This window comes from Primulina eburnea, chromosome 10, assembly GCF_022965805.1.
Source record: "Primulina eburnea isolate SZY01 chromosome 10, ASM2296580v1, whole genome shotgun sequence".
Lineage (NCBI taxonomy): Eukaryota > Viridiplantae > Streptophyta > Magnoliopsida > Lamiales > Gesneriaceae > Primulina > Primulina eburnea.
Genome location: NC_133110.1, coordinates 15,204,763 through 15,220,965, shown reverse-complemented (window position 1 = coordinate 15,220,965; position 16,203 = coordinate 15,204,763). Strand labels below are relative to the sequence as shown.

Genomic DNA, 16,203 nt, shown 5'->3' with positions numbered 1-16,203 from the left:
TTTTGCTTTAGAAAGAACGTCTAATATGTAATCTAGGAAATTAAGATAAAACTATCCGAAGGCCAATTTCGAAATTTCAATAACCAAGGGGCAATGAGACTTTTTTCTCTGGAACTTCTGTTTTAATCACTTGAATTCCATGTTTACACTTGTGTGTCTGCAAATGACAGATTTTTTTTTTCATCCAAGACAATGATTTCGTGGTAATGTACTGGTCACACAAAGTATTAATGCATAAAATGGTGCAGGGAAAATATTGCTCAGTAGTATAGCATTTTGAGCTTAGTAGATATTTTTGTGTTTCATGAAGTATGTCGGCTGGCTGTTGATTCTCTTTCTAGGGAGGAGGCAAGAGAAGTACGCAAAAAAGTTTCAGAACAAGGGAACCCATCAGCTTTTAAAGACTTGCCTAAAGTTATTTTGAGGTACTGAAATCTATTTTTTTAGTCAATTGCCTCCTACGAAATTGGATTGCCAGGTTGATAACCTGTTTCTACTTGCCTCCCCACAATTAAGATCCCTACCGAGTACCGAATGATATCATTATCGTCAATCCATAAGCTATATTGCAAAAACGAAGTGGACTACAAATTTTCCTCCCCACAATTTAGTCTGCCTGTCCTCACAGCTCTTTCATTTGTCTCTTCACCAACCATACTTTACGCCCTTTAAGTTGTCAATACCTCACTTGTTGATTGAATATTGTGATATTTTGCGCCTTTTCATAATATCTTATTTTTCTTATTGAATTTAGTTTTCAATTTCTACTTCTTTGGTATTCCCTGCTATTGTTCGAGTTTTCTCTTCAAAAACTTTTTTGGATTTGTTGGTCACAAATATATACCAATTGGGAATATCAATCGCATGCTATGTGAGTTAATTATAATTCCATTTATGCGTGCATGATAAATATTTATGGCCGTGTGTCCTTTTTGTATTGTCTGGACTTTCTACTGGGCTTCTATTTCTTCCCAGAGATCAATACTATCCCGTCATTGTGAGTGATGTATCTTTGTATAAATTTAATGGGAATTAGGGGATGATACTTTTCTCCATCATTTATCCTTGCCACTTGACAAACTTTGGTTCAAGAAATCGAATTGATGCACAAGTGCTAGAGAATTTAAACCCAACTGACGTTTCTTGTATCATGAACTACTATCTATCATATTCCCTAAAGGGTCTTGCTTGTTGGCAATCGTTGCTGCATTTTCCTAAAATTTAATCCTTTTTCTATGCTGTATCTTTCTACTTTGATTTTGGGATTTAGTTTTATTCCAAATGACTTTTCTGTTTCTTGTAGAACATAACTTTATCGAATCCAATGGTTGGTTATCTGTCCGCCGTGCACAAATTCTTTTCCTTTTGATGAGTTTTGCTTTGGTTGATTTCCAAATTTCTTTTCAGTCTCTCCTTGGCTTTAGGCCTTCATATTACTTTTGTTTCTCTTCTACATCGAGGAAGTTAGACTAGAATTTGTGGTTGAGGAGTTTAGTTTAATCGTCTATAGAAACACGGTCAACATGCAGGAAGACAGATTCTTCATATCGAGAGCTAGAGGCTAGAAAAAAACGGTTAAAAGATCTAGAGAAAATATACACGGATATGTCTATGCAGAAAGAGTTACAGGTATCAATATTTCAAAGAGTACGTTATACGCTTCATTTTTTCCTTGTTTCGCTGTAGGGTAATCATTTTAATGCATCATTGGTGCAGAAAAGGGGTAAGAAACGCAAACTGCGTGAAGATGAAATGGTTAGTCCCACTTCAAGACCCGTGTATAAATGGCGACAAGAAAGGAAACGTTTAATAGAATACTTATATAACAAAGATTTCTTGAATGAGAACCAGAGGAGGGGACGTGCAACAATATCTTGTAGTCATCTGGGAAGCACAATTTTCGTAACTCTGTGAAATCTGCGTGATTTTTTAATCGGAACAACCGTAAACATTGAAACATAATTTTTCTGTGACTGATGTTGGAAACAAAAGTATACTTCAATGTTTTCATAACCGGATCACCTTCATAACCGGACCGGTGATCGAATCGAAAAACACATGTTAAATTTACGGTGTGACTTAAAATTGTTATATTATATAAAATAATAATATAATATTATAAATAATGAAAAAGATATAGTTACCGATATAGTGATATTTCATGCTTTTAAGTTCCAAAAAATACTCTGCCATTAGAGCAGTCAGATCCATCAAATTTCACTGCGAAGAACTACAATAATGTGTGTAAAGTTTATAGCTTATATTTTCATTGTCGAAATTCTTTTCCATAAAAATATAATAGAAAAAAGTGAGAAAATAGAGTGTTGTTTTGACTGTTTTTTTTATATATATTTAGAAAACTATCATTTAAAAATATGTTCTATTTAGATATATGTGTAATAAAAGAGTTACTTTGGAGAGAGTTCAAATAATTTTTATGGTTTATGCATAATTTTTTAGGTTTGCTACCTTTTGCTATGACAAGCGAGCAAACTTGGGCCGCCACACATCGATTTGGTATTTAAAGAATTTGGTGGTGAACCCAAGTTGGTGATTTATTGTTAAATTTGATCGTGAATTATTTAGTTCTGGCCATATTGATAAGTTGTTTTTGATACTGGGTGAGAAAATTGAAGATAAGGCATTTCTAGATTTGATAAAAAGGTTGTTTGAATATAAGATAATCAACATTGAATTGGGTAGGGTTTGTTTAGGCAGGGGTCTGCCTCAAGAATCTGCCTTGAGTTCGATGTTGATCAATGTTTACTTTAATGGGTTTGATAAGGAAGTTCAAGAATTACTATTAAACACGAATAAAGAGATTCCTAAGTTCGTGGAAAATGATCTTGTATCGGCTGAAAGAGATTCGGACCATGTTTTTTTATAAGCCATTGAAGATTTATGCTGTCCGATTATTGGATAAGATATTGATTGTTACTTCAGGAACAAAGATTGATGGCTTTAGAATTGAAGAATAGAGTAGTGAAGTTATTAGGACGTGATTTGGATTTGAGAGTGGATAAAATTACAATTGTCATTCATAGCACGGTTCACTACAAAAAAACGGAAGGCGTAGCGACGGTTTTAATAAAACCGTCGCTATTATAGCGACGGTTTTTCCTAAACCACGGCGGTTTTTATTAAAACCGTCGCCTATTGAATTTAGCGACAATTTACTAACACCCGTCGCTATAATAGCGACGGGTTTATTAAAACCGTCGCTATATTAGCGACGGTTTTTCATCAACCATCGCTAATATTGCGACAATTCCACAAACCGTCGCCCATGTGCGACGGTCTTGTATTCTACCGTCGCTATGTTAGCGAGCATTTTCAATCAACTGTCGCTTAATTTTAAAGACGACGGGTTTTATCAAAACAGTCGCTATAGAGCGACATTTTAAATAAACCGTCGCTTAAATTGATAAGCTACGGTTTTCATAAAACCGTCGCTATATAGCGACGGTTCAAGCTAACCGCCGCAATAATAGCGACGGTTATGCATCAACCGTCGCCCATCTAGATCCACGACGGTTATGAACAAACCGTCGCCGATCTAGATCGGCGACGATATATGCGCCAAACCGTCGCTATGATTCTATATATACCGAGGTTCGCGAACATGTAAAGGCCCGTATTTCGTATTTGTATTTTTGCGGAATTATTAAAAATTTTCTAATTAAATAATTAACTTGCCTCATTTATAAAATAAACATGTAAATAATTTAAACTTTAAAGATAACAGCGGAAGTCAACGTTGTGTTTCAAAAACAACTTAAAAATAATCCAACATATTAAAATAGTGTTTGAATGATAAAAGATGCATAAGCTAAAACATGATGTCCTCGGGTTTACTACTGCTATCCCAAGATCGCTCACTGGTCTCCGCCCGCGGTCTCGACCTCATCAATACCTACAACAATCAAGTCTAGTGAGTCTAAAGACTCAACATGTATATATCGTGAATAACAAGTAAATATATCATAAAATCGCATGCAACGTAAAAATAAAGTATCGTAAAGCGTACGGTGAAAATCGTATCATGAATAATTATAACTACGTGCATATCTGAAAATCAAACGTAAAAGCTTTGCTTAGTAGAGCTCTGTCATAGCGTATCATAATTTTCTGGTAGAGATAATGTTTCTAAGCTAGTGGCCCATAACATAACGTGAGCGCCTGATCAGACTAAACCACAGTATACTAGGTGGTAGAGATCAATCACAGCCCTTGGACTGGATGTCCGTACCCATACATAATCGTAAACCGGTCGTATGTCACCGGGTGGAGAGGTCCTCGGTTGCGCCTACCGACTTCCAAACCCATAAACATAACGTGGCCACAAGACATATAGCATATATCTCAAAAATAAACATTTTATATTTTTATGCACGTAATATAATTATAACCTTATTTTACCGGATGATTTGGATCGCTCCCAGGCTCGCTGTGACTTAAACTCATGCAAATAATATTATCTTGACCTAAACTCGACAATAGAACCAAAAAATAACCTAACAATAAGACCAACAATGAAACTATTAGGACCAACCCCTTGATTTTCAATCATGGTATTATACCAACCCGAACCAACATTAAACCGACGTTTAACCATGATTAAAAATACCCAAACATACTGAAAAATATGCATAAGAACTGCAAAACACGAAAATAGGTGAAAGGAATCCAAAAACATAAAACACTCTTTCGAGAGTCATTTTGGCACCTTTCACCGTAAATTCTCGTACGACCTCTAAACTCGACCAAATCACAAACGGCCAAAAACAAAAATTTTCTAACTCATTGAGGTACTGTCATGTCCAAGGCCATGGGCTAAAAGCCAACCAAGAACTCAAACAATCCCAAAAACATAATCTCATAGCTGCTGTCAAAAGTGCAGCAGTGGCAGCTTGTGTATTTGTAGTAAACTCTGAAAATAATTGACTATGGGCTTGAACCACCACCCAAGGACTCTTACCAACATTCTAAGGCATGGCTTGGACCATGGCTAAGGGCTAAAAGCCAAACATAAACCAAGCCATTACCTAAGACACTGAAACATCCCAACCGAGAACTCAATTTCTGTGTAGTTATATGTATTGAATTGTTTTATTGTCTTGTGTCGTTCCAGTGGCCATTTCATCAACCATGGCTTGATCTAGACATGATGTAGTGTTGTATGAACCATGGCTATGGGCTAGGAGCCAACCATAATCCAAACCACACTGAAAACCCGAAATGCATACACCCAGAATTTGAAGAAACCGAAAGTAACTTGTTTGTGGTTGTGAAATTCGAATGGATCTGTGACTCAAGCTTATAAAAACTGATTTGGACACATTCTAGACATGATAAGGACGGGCTCTAACCATGGCTACAGTCCCTAGGACAACCAAGATTCGAACACCCCTTTGAACAATCCAATGACAGAAACTGTGAACCCAAAATTCTGTGCTCATAAAAATGTTGCTGTCATATCTTTGTTTGTGCGTGTATGGATGTAAACCAATGGACCAATAACACCCTAACACACTCTAAAACATTCCTAGAAGCAGCCATGTATGCCTGGATTCGAGCAACCCCCTGTCAACAACACAATACACTGAACCGTGAAGCACATATCATTTGCCGATAAGCTGTACAGATTTTTTTTAAGAGTTTTTCTGTCAAAATGCATTTTGTCACTTGATTTATGAACATATACTGATTTAAAATAGCTAATATAACTTGATTGCAGAGCAAAGGAACAATATATACATGCCTGGAATTTGTTTTGACAAAAACAAATCAATACGACGAGTACGAGCGACGGAACCAAGTTGGATTTCTCCTCTTTTTCTCCTACTATTTTGCTGCTATTTTCACTATTATTATCTGCTGGTTTTCTGCTATTTTTCGAAGGTAAGAGTATAGGTTTGCTAGCCAATGAAGATGAGTGTTATTGTAGGTGTTTAAGGTTCCATAATATACATTAAGTTGGGAGTTACAAGTGAAGGAGTTGAAGGGATTTGAATCGTTTCTACTTCTCTCCTTGCTGCCGATTTTCTCTCATTCTTGCTGTTGTGTTTCTGCTAATTTCGAAGGTAAGGGTGTGTAGGAAATGTAGGTAATGAAGATGAAGGTTCAAGGGGTGATAAAGGAGTCTTGAAGTGCATTTAGTTGGAGGTTACAAGTCAAGAATTTGAATGGATTTTGAATTGCTTCCATTCCCTAGCTGCCGTTTGTTTCTTATTATCTCTACTGCATGTTCACGATAATTTGCTTAGGTAATGGTTTGAGGAAAAATGATGTGGATTATAGTATTGAATTTACCAATAAGTTATTGAATTAAAGGTGAGTAATGGTATTCATTTTAAAGACCAATGAGGTGACTAGAATGAATTTACTACTCTTTTGAATTGTCTTAACCAAATTTATTACTCATTTGCATGGTATATTATTATTTAAACCTTGTATTTTAAATTCTTAAGATTTTAAATACTCATTATACATATTAGTGAATTAACTCATTAATTTAGATTAAACTCTTGCATGACTTTGCATGGATTCAACTTTAAGTATTTAAATACTATGTTTAATTTCTTGAATATATATTATACCTAGATTAATTCATCCCCATTTATTTACATATTTTAATTTAAGCTTTAATTAAATATTAACCTAAAAGAATTTATTTAATAACTTAGCTCTAGTTAATTTATTAAATCCTAAAACATTCTTTTTCATTAAAATAAATTATTCCTTAGCTTAAATTAAATTTAGGAATATTTTTCTTATTATTAATCTTATTTCTAATCTCCAAACTCCGGTCCGACCTCGCGTATTTACCCTGAAAAGATAAAACCAAACATCTTCTTTTAAAATAAATAAAACACTTCATATTTTCTTAAAAATTCATTTTTAATTTAAATAATAGAAATTATGCATGGCTTATACGTAATCTGATTTTCGGGTTCTACAGAACATTTCCTTGAACGATTTTTCATCTATCTCAGGTAGTAGAGAAACTCTATCAAATTTTTCGAAGTATCGATTTTTTTTATTTTGTACTAACATTTTTTCTTATTTATTTCGTAGATTTCCTCGTCGGTGCGATCTTCCAATGTTACGTGAAGCTGCATATCTTCGCGCAAATCAAGGTTTTAAAGTTTTTTTTTTCAGAAAATTTAATACATAATTTTAATTTTTGCATAGTAGTTATTTTTTATGGATTTTATTGATAAACATCGTCGCTTCTTAAACGTCGGTTTTTTTAAAAAACCGACGATAAATATAGCGACGGATTTTACGAAATCGTCGCAAAATATAGCGACGGGTTTTTAAAACCCGTCGCTAATATTAACGACGGTTTTGTATAAACCGTCGCTTAATATTAACAACGGTTTCTTAAAACCATCGCAAAAATAGCGACGGTCTTCTTCCAAAGAACCGTCGCTATAAGCGACGGGAGTTGAAATACCGTCGCTTCTAGAATGCGACGCAGCCTCCAGTGACGGATCGCGAAACCGTCGTTAAAACCGTCGCCTTACCCTTTTCATTTTCTAAATAATAATTCCAAACTATACTAAAAGAATTATTAATATTTTCAATATCAATCTTCATAGTTTAATCTAAAAATTAATGAAACTCTAATCAAATAATTGCATGCACAATGATATTAGTATTATTAAACATTAAAAGACCTGAAGTAATTAAATTTAATGTCATTATCTAATTTTTATGTAACAAAAATCACCTCAAACAAATGATAAAATATTTTATTTTGTTTAATAAAAAATATCGTCAAAGCCTATTTTTATAAAATTTGTGGTTCGTCTATAATTATCATATGCTAATAAATATTTATTTATGTTTATAAACCAAATTAATCTTTTAAAATATGATATCATGTAACGTACCATATTTTTCATACTCAAAATTTGGGGAAAAAATTAAAATTTTCTTAAACATAAAATAACCTTCAAAGTTTGCCATAAAATATCTCAACCAAGTCCCCCATAAGACATGGTTGTTCAAAATAACTACAATAAAATTTGCTCACAAAGGTTTGCTCAAAGTGTTTCTCTCAAAACATGAAATCAGAGTAAATTAACATTTGCATAAAAAAAAACTTAAACATGGCGGTCCTCGGGTTTAGCCTCCCATTCAGTCCAAGCCTGCCCCTGGGTCGCCACCTCCTGTCTCCTCATCAACATACTCACCTGCATCGATCAAGCCTAGTGAGTCTAAAGACTCAACACGTATAAACTGGAACAACGAGTACTACGTAATAAAATCGCATGCAACTTTAAAATAGGACATACGTAACTTGAAACTTGAACTTGCATAATAAACTTGAACATACGTACGTACATAACTAGACGTGCCATCAACATAAACTTTCATAAACATACTGCATACTTGAACATACATAACTTCATCATTTTGCATAGAGGCATGTTTCAAAGCAAGTGACCCATACATAATGAACGCCTGATCAGACACACCACAGTACTGGGCTGACAGGGACGTATCCACTGCCACATACATGAGATCCCCGTTCATAATTTAACGGGCTGGTTGGTCCCCGTTCATAATTTAACGCTTTCCAACCTCGATCTAACCCGTTCATAATTTAACGGGCGGATTGGTCCCCGTTCATAATTTAACGCTTTCCAATCCTAAACATAATTTGGTCACAAGACATTTAGCATACCTCAAAAACTTAAAATATTTTCTTTTTGCACGTCAACATACTTACTTGGCATTGAGGATTCGTTGGACTTCGATTGGGGCCGTTGCTGCACATACTAACATGAATTTGCATACTTAACTCGCATAACTTAACGTAGAAATCATACTTACTCTAGAGTTCAACCATTACTTAGGACATTCTAAAATTCCCCATGACACGACCTTGATAATCCTTGCACTAAACCATGACATCAAACCTCAAAGCATGCTAAAATATTTTTCCCAAAATATGCAAGACACGGACCCCGTGCCCAGGTCCGGCTCCGGGTCCATGTAGGTATTGTAAAATGTATGTGCAGAAAAGGGGAGACACGGACCCCGTGCTTAGGTCCGTGTAGACTCTGGAAAAAGGCACTCCGGAAGAACAAAGGCACGGACCCCGTGTCGAGGTCCGGGTAAGGGTCCGTGTACTCTCGGTTTCTTGACACTACGGAGGAAACAAAGGCACGAACACCATGTTAGGGTCCGTGCGTGGGTCGTGTACCTGCGGGACAAGTCAACCTACGGAAATTCTGTACAGGTTTTTGCTTAACAGTCTAGACTCGATTGTACGGACCATGAATCGACACCACGAGACCATGTTAGGATACCACAACAATGACTCGAGCCTATACGATTGTCCCCAAAACAACCACCTATCCCGAAGTAATTCAATAATCTATAAACAACACTTTTGACAGAAAATAGTTTACACGGCTACTCGTTCTCCCAAGAGTCTAACGACATGAAATGACCCATCAATATTCAACTTAACCTCATGCTAAACATACCTAGATGCAGCAACGATCACCCATCGATCCCCAACGAAGCCTGCAACAAATAAACTTCAAGAACACAAATTCTCGTAAAAGTTGCAGTTTGAGCAGCCCCACGAAAAATGTCATAACTCACTCAATTTTCATACAAAAATCTCGAATTTTATATCAAATCGAAGGCATCGAAAAGTTCTACAATTTTCTAGTTGAAAGTATTCTCAAAATCTCGACTGAAAATTTGCAGTTTCAACCAGAACAGTAAAAACGTGATTTTCAGATCTAAAAAGGGTTTAAAAAGCGATTTAAACATGATTGCTCAAACTTATACACAACATACACATGGTTTTACGCATAAATAACAACGCACACATAATATGACATGATCGATGCATCAAGAACAGAATATACGTGCCTTTTGATATTTAAAAATAACGATACGACGATACCGAAGCGGAGACAGTGCAAGGCTCGATCCGGGACGAACGTGGCGCTAAAATCTTGCGATAAAAACTCTCGAAAATTGATGGAATGGTGAAGGGGATGGAGCGGCTGCTGCTGGGAAGGAGAACCCTAGTTTTTCTCTCTTTCAAAATAATAAAAATCTGAAACGTGAAGTGAGTGTGTGTGTTTAGTCGTGTACAGGTGTGTGTAAAAGTGTGTAAGTGTGTGTGAGGTAGAAAACGTGTGTGTGTGTTTTTTTTTTAATTAGGAAAAATTAATGCTAAATTAATTCATTAAAGATACTAATTAAAGGATAACCCACACTAATTTAATCAAACTTTACAATTAAAATAATTACACACCAATTTTAAAAGTTTTAAACTCTTAAATAACTCGATACATAAATAAGGCTTTAAAATTCTAAAACTCTATAATTTATTTAAAATGTCCCATCCTAAATCTTAAAAATAAAATACCACATTCTAAATTGTCAAAATCGTCACCAGTCTTTTCCTCAATCCCGCCTCGAATAATCGCCTGAAATATGAAACTCGAAAAAAATATTTTAACGTGCATCACATAAACATGAATAATTTAAAATAATGCATTTTCATAAATCATGCACTACTAGGACTCGCTTTAAAATTAAATACATGCCTCAATAATTAAATAAATGCATGGGTTATACGTGTACTGAATTTGGGCACTACAGTTCCTCCCCCACTTATAAAAATTTCGTCCTCGAAATTAAATCTTACCGAATAACTCCGGGTAACGAAGTCTCATATCTGCTTCCGACTCTCAAGTGGCTTCTTCCACTGATTGGTTTAGCCACCGGACTTTGACTATCTTAGTCACCTTGTTCCGAAGTCTACGCTCCTGTCTGTCTAGAATTTGGACGGGTCTTTCCTCATAGGACAGATCTGGAGCAAGTTGCAACGGCTCATAACTCAGAACATGCGAAGGATTAGTTAGATACTTCCTTAGCATCGAGACGTGGAACACATTGTGTACCCCGGCCAGGTTCGACGGAAGGGCAACACGATAGGCTAGTGTCCCAACTCTGTCGAGAATCTAGAATGGTACAATAAATCTCGGACTCAGCTTGCCTCTCTTCCCAAATCTCATTACACCCTTCATAGGTGCAATCTTGACGAATATGTGATCGCCTACAGCAAACTCGAGATCTCTCATTCTCTTATCGGCATAGCTCTTTTGGTGACTCTGGGCGGTCTTCATTCTGTCTCGAATTTTGACCACCACATCTGCAGTCTGTTGAACTATCTCTGGGCTAAGTTCTGCCGTTTCACCAACTTCATCCCAATGGACTGGTGATCTGCACTTCCGTCCATACAACGCCTCATAGGGAGCCATACCTATAGATGATTGGAAGCTGTTGTTGTAGGTAAACTCCACTAGTGACATCTTAGACTCCCAAGTCCCCTGAAAATCAATCATACAGGCTCTCAGCAAATCCTCTAAAATCTGAATCACCCGCTCAGACTGGCCATCCGTCTGCGGGTGAAAAGCTGTACTGAACAGTAACTTTGTCCCCATGGCTGCATGTAAGCTCTTCCAGAAGGACGACGTAAACCTCGGGTCCCTGTCGGACACAATCGAAACTGGGAACCCATGCAATCGGACTATCTCCTTGATATAGAGCTCTGCATACTGCGTCATGGAGAAAGTCATCTTCACTGGTAGAAAATGAGCTGATTTAGTGAGTCGGTCAACTATAACCCAAATAGAATTCGATCCTCGGACTGACCTCGGCAACCCAACCACAAAATCCATAGTAATGTTCTCCCACTTCCACTCGGGAATGGGGAGTGGCTTAACCAATCCTTCTGGCCTCTGATGTTCAGCTTTTACTTGCTGGCAAATGAGGCATTCTGACACAAATTGGCGGATGTCTCTATTCATCCCTGGCCACCAATACAAAATCTGGAGATCCTTATACATCTTGGTACCTCCTGGATGGATAGAATACGGAGATGCGTGTGCCTCTAGTCAAAATATCATGTCTGATCGATTCACCCCTAGGCATCCCACATTCTACCTCTGTATCTCACAATCCCATCTGACACTGTATAAAGAACACTGCCCTTGACCTCATCTTTCAGTCTCCATTTCTGTAGCTGCTCATCTGAAGACTGACCTGCCCGGATACGGTCTAGCAAATCAGATTTGACTGTCAGATTAGACAGCCTAGGAGCTCTGCCCTCACGATAAATCTCTAGACCAAACTTCTGAATCTCAGATTGAAGAGGTCTCTGCACTGACAACTGAGCTACAACTTCCACCTTTCTGCTCAAAGCATCTGCAACAACATTAGCCTTTCCCGGATGGTAGCTAATCTCACAGTCGTAATCTTTCACAAGTTCTAACCACCGTCTCTGTCTCATATTCAGCTCCTTCTGCCTGAATAAATATTTGAGACTCTTGTGGTCGGTGAAAATCTGACATTTCTCGTCGTATAGGTAGTGTCTCCAAATTTTCAGTGCGAAGACAACGGCGGCTAACTCAAGGTCATGCGTCGGGTAGTTCTTCTCGTGCACCTTCAACTGCCTGGAAGCATAAGCTATGACCCGACCCTGCTGCATCAATACTGCGCCTAACCCGAGCTTAGATGCATCGGTATATAACACAAAGTCTCCTTGCCCTGATGGCATGGCTAGCACCGACGCTGAAATAAGAGCTTGCTTCAAGGTATCGAAGCTCTTCTGGCATTCTTCACTCCACAAAAACTTAGTATTTTTCTTGGTCAGTTAAGTGAGTGGCACTGCTATGGACGAAAATCCCTTAATCAACTCACGGTAGTAACCGGCTAAACTTAGAAAACTGCGGATCTCTGATGCATTCTTCGGTTCAACCCATTCCTTAACGGCTGCTACCTTTGCTGGATCCACTTCGATGCCACTGCTAGATACTATATGCCCCAAAAACGCTACCTTCTGCAACCAAAACTCGCACTTACTGAACATCGCAAATAACTTGCGACTCTGCAAAATCTGTAAAATTGTCCTCCTAGATACTATATGCCCCAAAAACGCTACCTTCTGCAACCAAAACTCGCACTTACTGAACTTCGCAAATAACTTGCGACTCTACAAAATCTGTAAAATTGTCCTCAAGTGCTGGTTGTGCTCCTCATGGCTCTTCGAGTATATAAGGATGTCGTCAATGAATACTATGACGAATTGATCGAGAAACGGCTGAAATACTCGGTTCATGAGATCCATGAAAATTGCTGGAGCATTTGTCAATCCAAATGGCATCACCAAGAACTCGTAATGCCCATATCGGGTCCTGAAAGCTGTCTTGTGGACATCTGCATCCTTCACTTTCAGCTGATGATACCCTGATCGAAGATCTATCTTAGAGAACACGGTAGCTCCCTGCAACTGATCAAACAAGTTTTCGATTCTAGGCAACGGGTACTTATTCTTGATCGTTACCTTGTTCAGCTCACGATAATCGATGCACAGTCTCATGCTTCCGTCTTTTTTTTTCACAAAAAGCACTGGTGCACCCCACGGTGAGAAACTCGGGCGGATAAACTCTTTGTCTAAGAGCTTCTGAATCTGCTGCTTGAGTTCTAACATTTCTGCTGGAGCTAATCTATACGGTGCCTTAGAGATTGGCACTGTGCCTGGCACGAGATCTATCGCAAACTCCACCTCTATCTGGTGGAAGGCCTGCGACGTCGTCTGGAAAGACGTCTGGGGAATCTCTGACTACTTGCACCCCTGATATAGAAGGAGTGGGCATGTCCGGTGCTGAGATGACGCTGGCCAAGAAGGCCTGACACCCCTTCGAAATGAGCCTCCGTGCCTGCATGCAAGAGATCACTCGTGAGAAACTCCTCCATCGGACTGGCTCAAAAAGAAACTGCTCCATGCCCAATGGTCTGACTAGCACTGATCTCTTCTGAAAGTCGATAAGAACTCTGTTCTTAGTCAGCTAGTCTATTCCCAATATGATTTTGAATTTTGGCATCGGCAATAGGATTAAATCTGCATATACCAGGTGGCCATGCAGTTCTAAATCGATATATCTAAGCACACTGGTAGCTAACAGCTCTTCCCCTGATGGGACTGTCACTGCAAAGTTCATGTCTAGGTCAATGGATTTGAGGTCGATCAGTGCGGTTGTGGATAATCTCTTAATAAAAATGTTTCCTGATATGCGTTAGCACAACACAAAGCTTATATCTCCAACATACAAACAGTAACCTAAAGCATAATAGAACTCAATATCCCAAGTCACACAAAATACCACTTACACACTAATAATCCCAAATAAAAATTCCACATGCGAGGCAAAATAATACTGAGCTTAGGTAGAAAAGTTTACCGGTCAGTAAAGTCATGTCTGGATTCGTCTCCTGCGCATGCATGGCGAATACTCTGCCTTGAGTCGGCTGATGCCACTGTGGGCACTGCTTTAGCATGTGGTCACTAGCTCCACACTTGAAGCACTTGCCTGATCCATATAAGCATTGTCCTGGGTGCTGGCGGTTGCGCTTAGGACACACTGGGAAAATAACGGGCTTCTGAGGTGCCCCATGCTGCTGGATTGGACCCTTGCCCTTTGGCGGTCCCAGATATGGTTTATTCCTTGGTGGTCCCTTAAAACAGCCTCTTGTGATGCGGTCACTGATGCTGATGCTGCAGCTGCGGTGGTGCCTGGTAGGGCCTCTTGCCCAACCTGTCCGCCTCGATATCCCGCTGGTCTTGCTCTGCCGCCAAAGCCCTAGAAACGGCAATTGCATATGTATTAGGGCCAGCTACCTTCACATCACGGCACAAGATCGACCGCAAAACATCCATAAAATGCCTCAGCTTTGCCTGGACATCGTTCGAAATCAGGGGTACAAAGTAACACCCCATCTCAAACTTTCTGACGAAGTCTGCCACGCTGCTGTCTCCTTCACGCAAAGTCATAAACTCTCTGTTCAGACGGAAACGTACTTCTTCAATGAAGTACTTGGAGTAAAAGACCTCCTTGGAACCATTCCATGGCAACACCTGTAAGTTAACTGCCACTGATGCGCTCTCCCACCATAGTCTAGGCTTCTAGTGTTCCCTGTCAGAAGGAACGTGGCGCACCTGACTCTATCTGCATCAGTCAGTTCCATAAAGTCAAAAATTACCTCGATGTACGTTATCCATCCCTCAGCTACCATCGGGTCAGTGGTACCCGCAAACTCCTTTGGGCTCATCCTCCTAAACCGTTCATACACCGCCTCTGGTTGGGGCCTCGCCCCTGCACCTACTGTTGTAGCCTGGTTCCCCGCAAGTTGTGCGAAGAACTGCATCATACCCGCAAGCATCTGCGCCTGCATATCTGGAGGTGGTGGTGGTGGTGGTGGTGGTGGAGGAGGATTGGCCGTCTCCTCAACTCGAGGCTCTCTGTCCTCCTCCCTGGCTTCCCGATTAATCACACGTCTAGGAGGCATACTGTTCCAGTAAATTACCCAACACGTAAACCCAACATGCATGAATGTAATACAAAAACATAAGATGCACGTACTTTGAACTTTACATGTAAGCATGCTGAAACATGATTTGATGCTTACTACATAACATAATTCAAAACTTTAAAACTTACAAACTTGAGGTGTGACTTTGTGAGTGATAAGTGCAAGATTTGCACTTAATTTATATTAGAATCCATTTTGAATTATGCTTGTTTCGAACAGAATTATGCGTTTTTTGGTTGTTTTTGTTGTCATTTAAGGAATTGAGAAAATAGTGGACACGAGACCAAATAGACTAAGAAGACACAGGAGCGCAAACCTCTTGGACGGCAAAGGACGCGCGATAGCGCCACTTTCCGCGCAGCCGTGCGCACAGCACGTCCACCGCATGAACCCGAGAGCAGCGCGCCTTCGCGCCAGTTCCCGCGCACCCGCGCGCGTAGGTACCATGTTGCACACCCGAGACTGCCGCGCCATCGCGCGAAATCCCGCGCTGCCGCGCGCGCACATGCACGCCAAGCATCAAGCCGAGACCAACGCGCGCCCGCGCCAAGTCTCGCGCTGCCGCGCGCGCACGAGACACGCAAGAACCCGAGACAAGCGCGCACCCGCGCGACATCTCGCGCTGACGCGCGCGCAAGCACGCGATACGGAACCAGCACGAAGCGCGCAACAGCGCCACTTTACGTGCCACCGCGTGCACGACGGACTTGGAGAAGTATAAATTGCGCGATTCTTAGGTCATTGATCTATCTAGCCGCCGTGGAGAGCCGTCATTAGAGAAAGACACGC

The 16,203-nt window shown here is 39.5% G+C and overlaps 1 long non-coding RNA gene across 1 annotated transcript; it reads left to right on the top strand.

Annotated features, from left to right (window-relative positions):
• Nucleotides 1-339: 339 nt before the first annotated feature.
• Nucleotides 340-1,835, top strand: LOC140803532 (uncharacterized). Its single transcript, XR_012111897.1, has 3 exons — nucleotides 340-425; nucleotides 1,530-1,629; nucleotides 1,717-1,835. It is a non-coding gene; the product is annotated as an uncharacterized lncRNA (long non-coding RNA).
• Nucleotides 1,836-16,203: the final 14,368 nt, after the last annotated feature.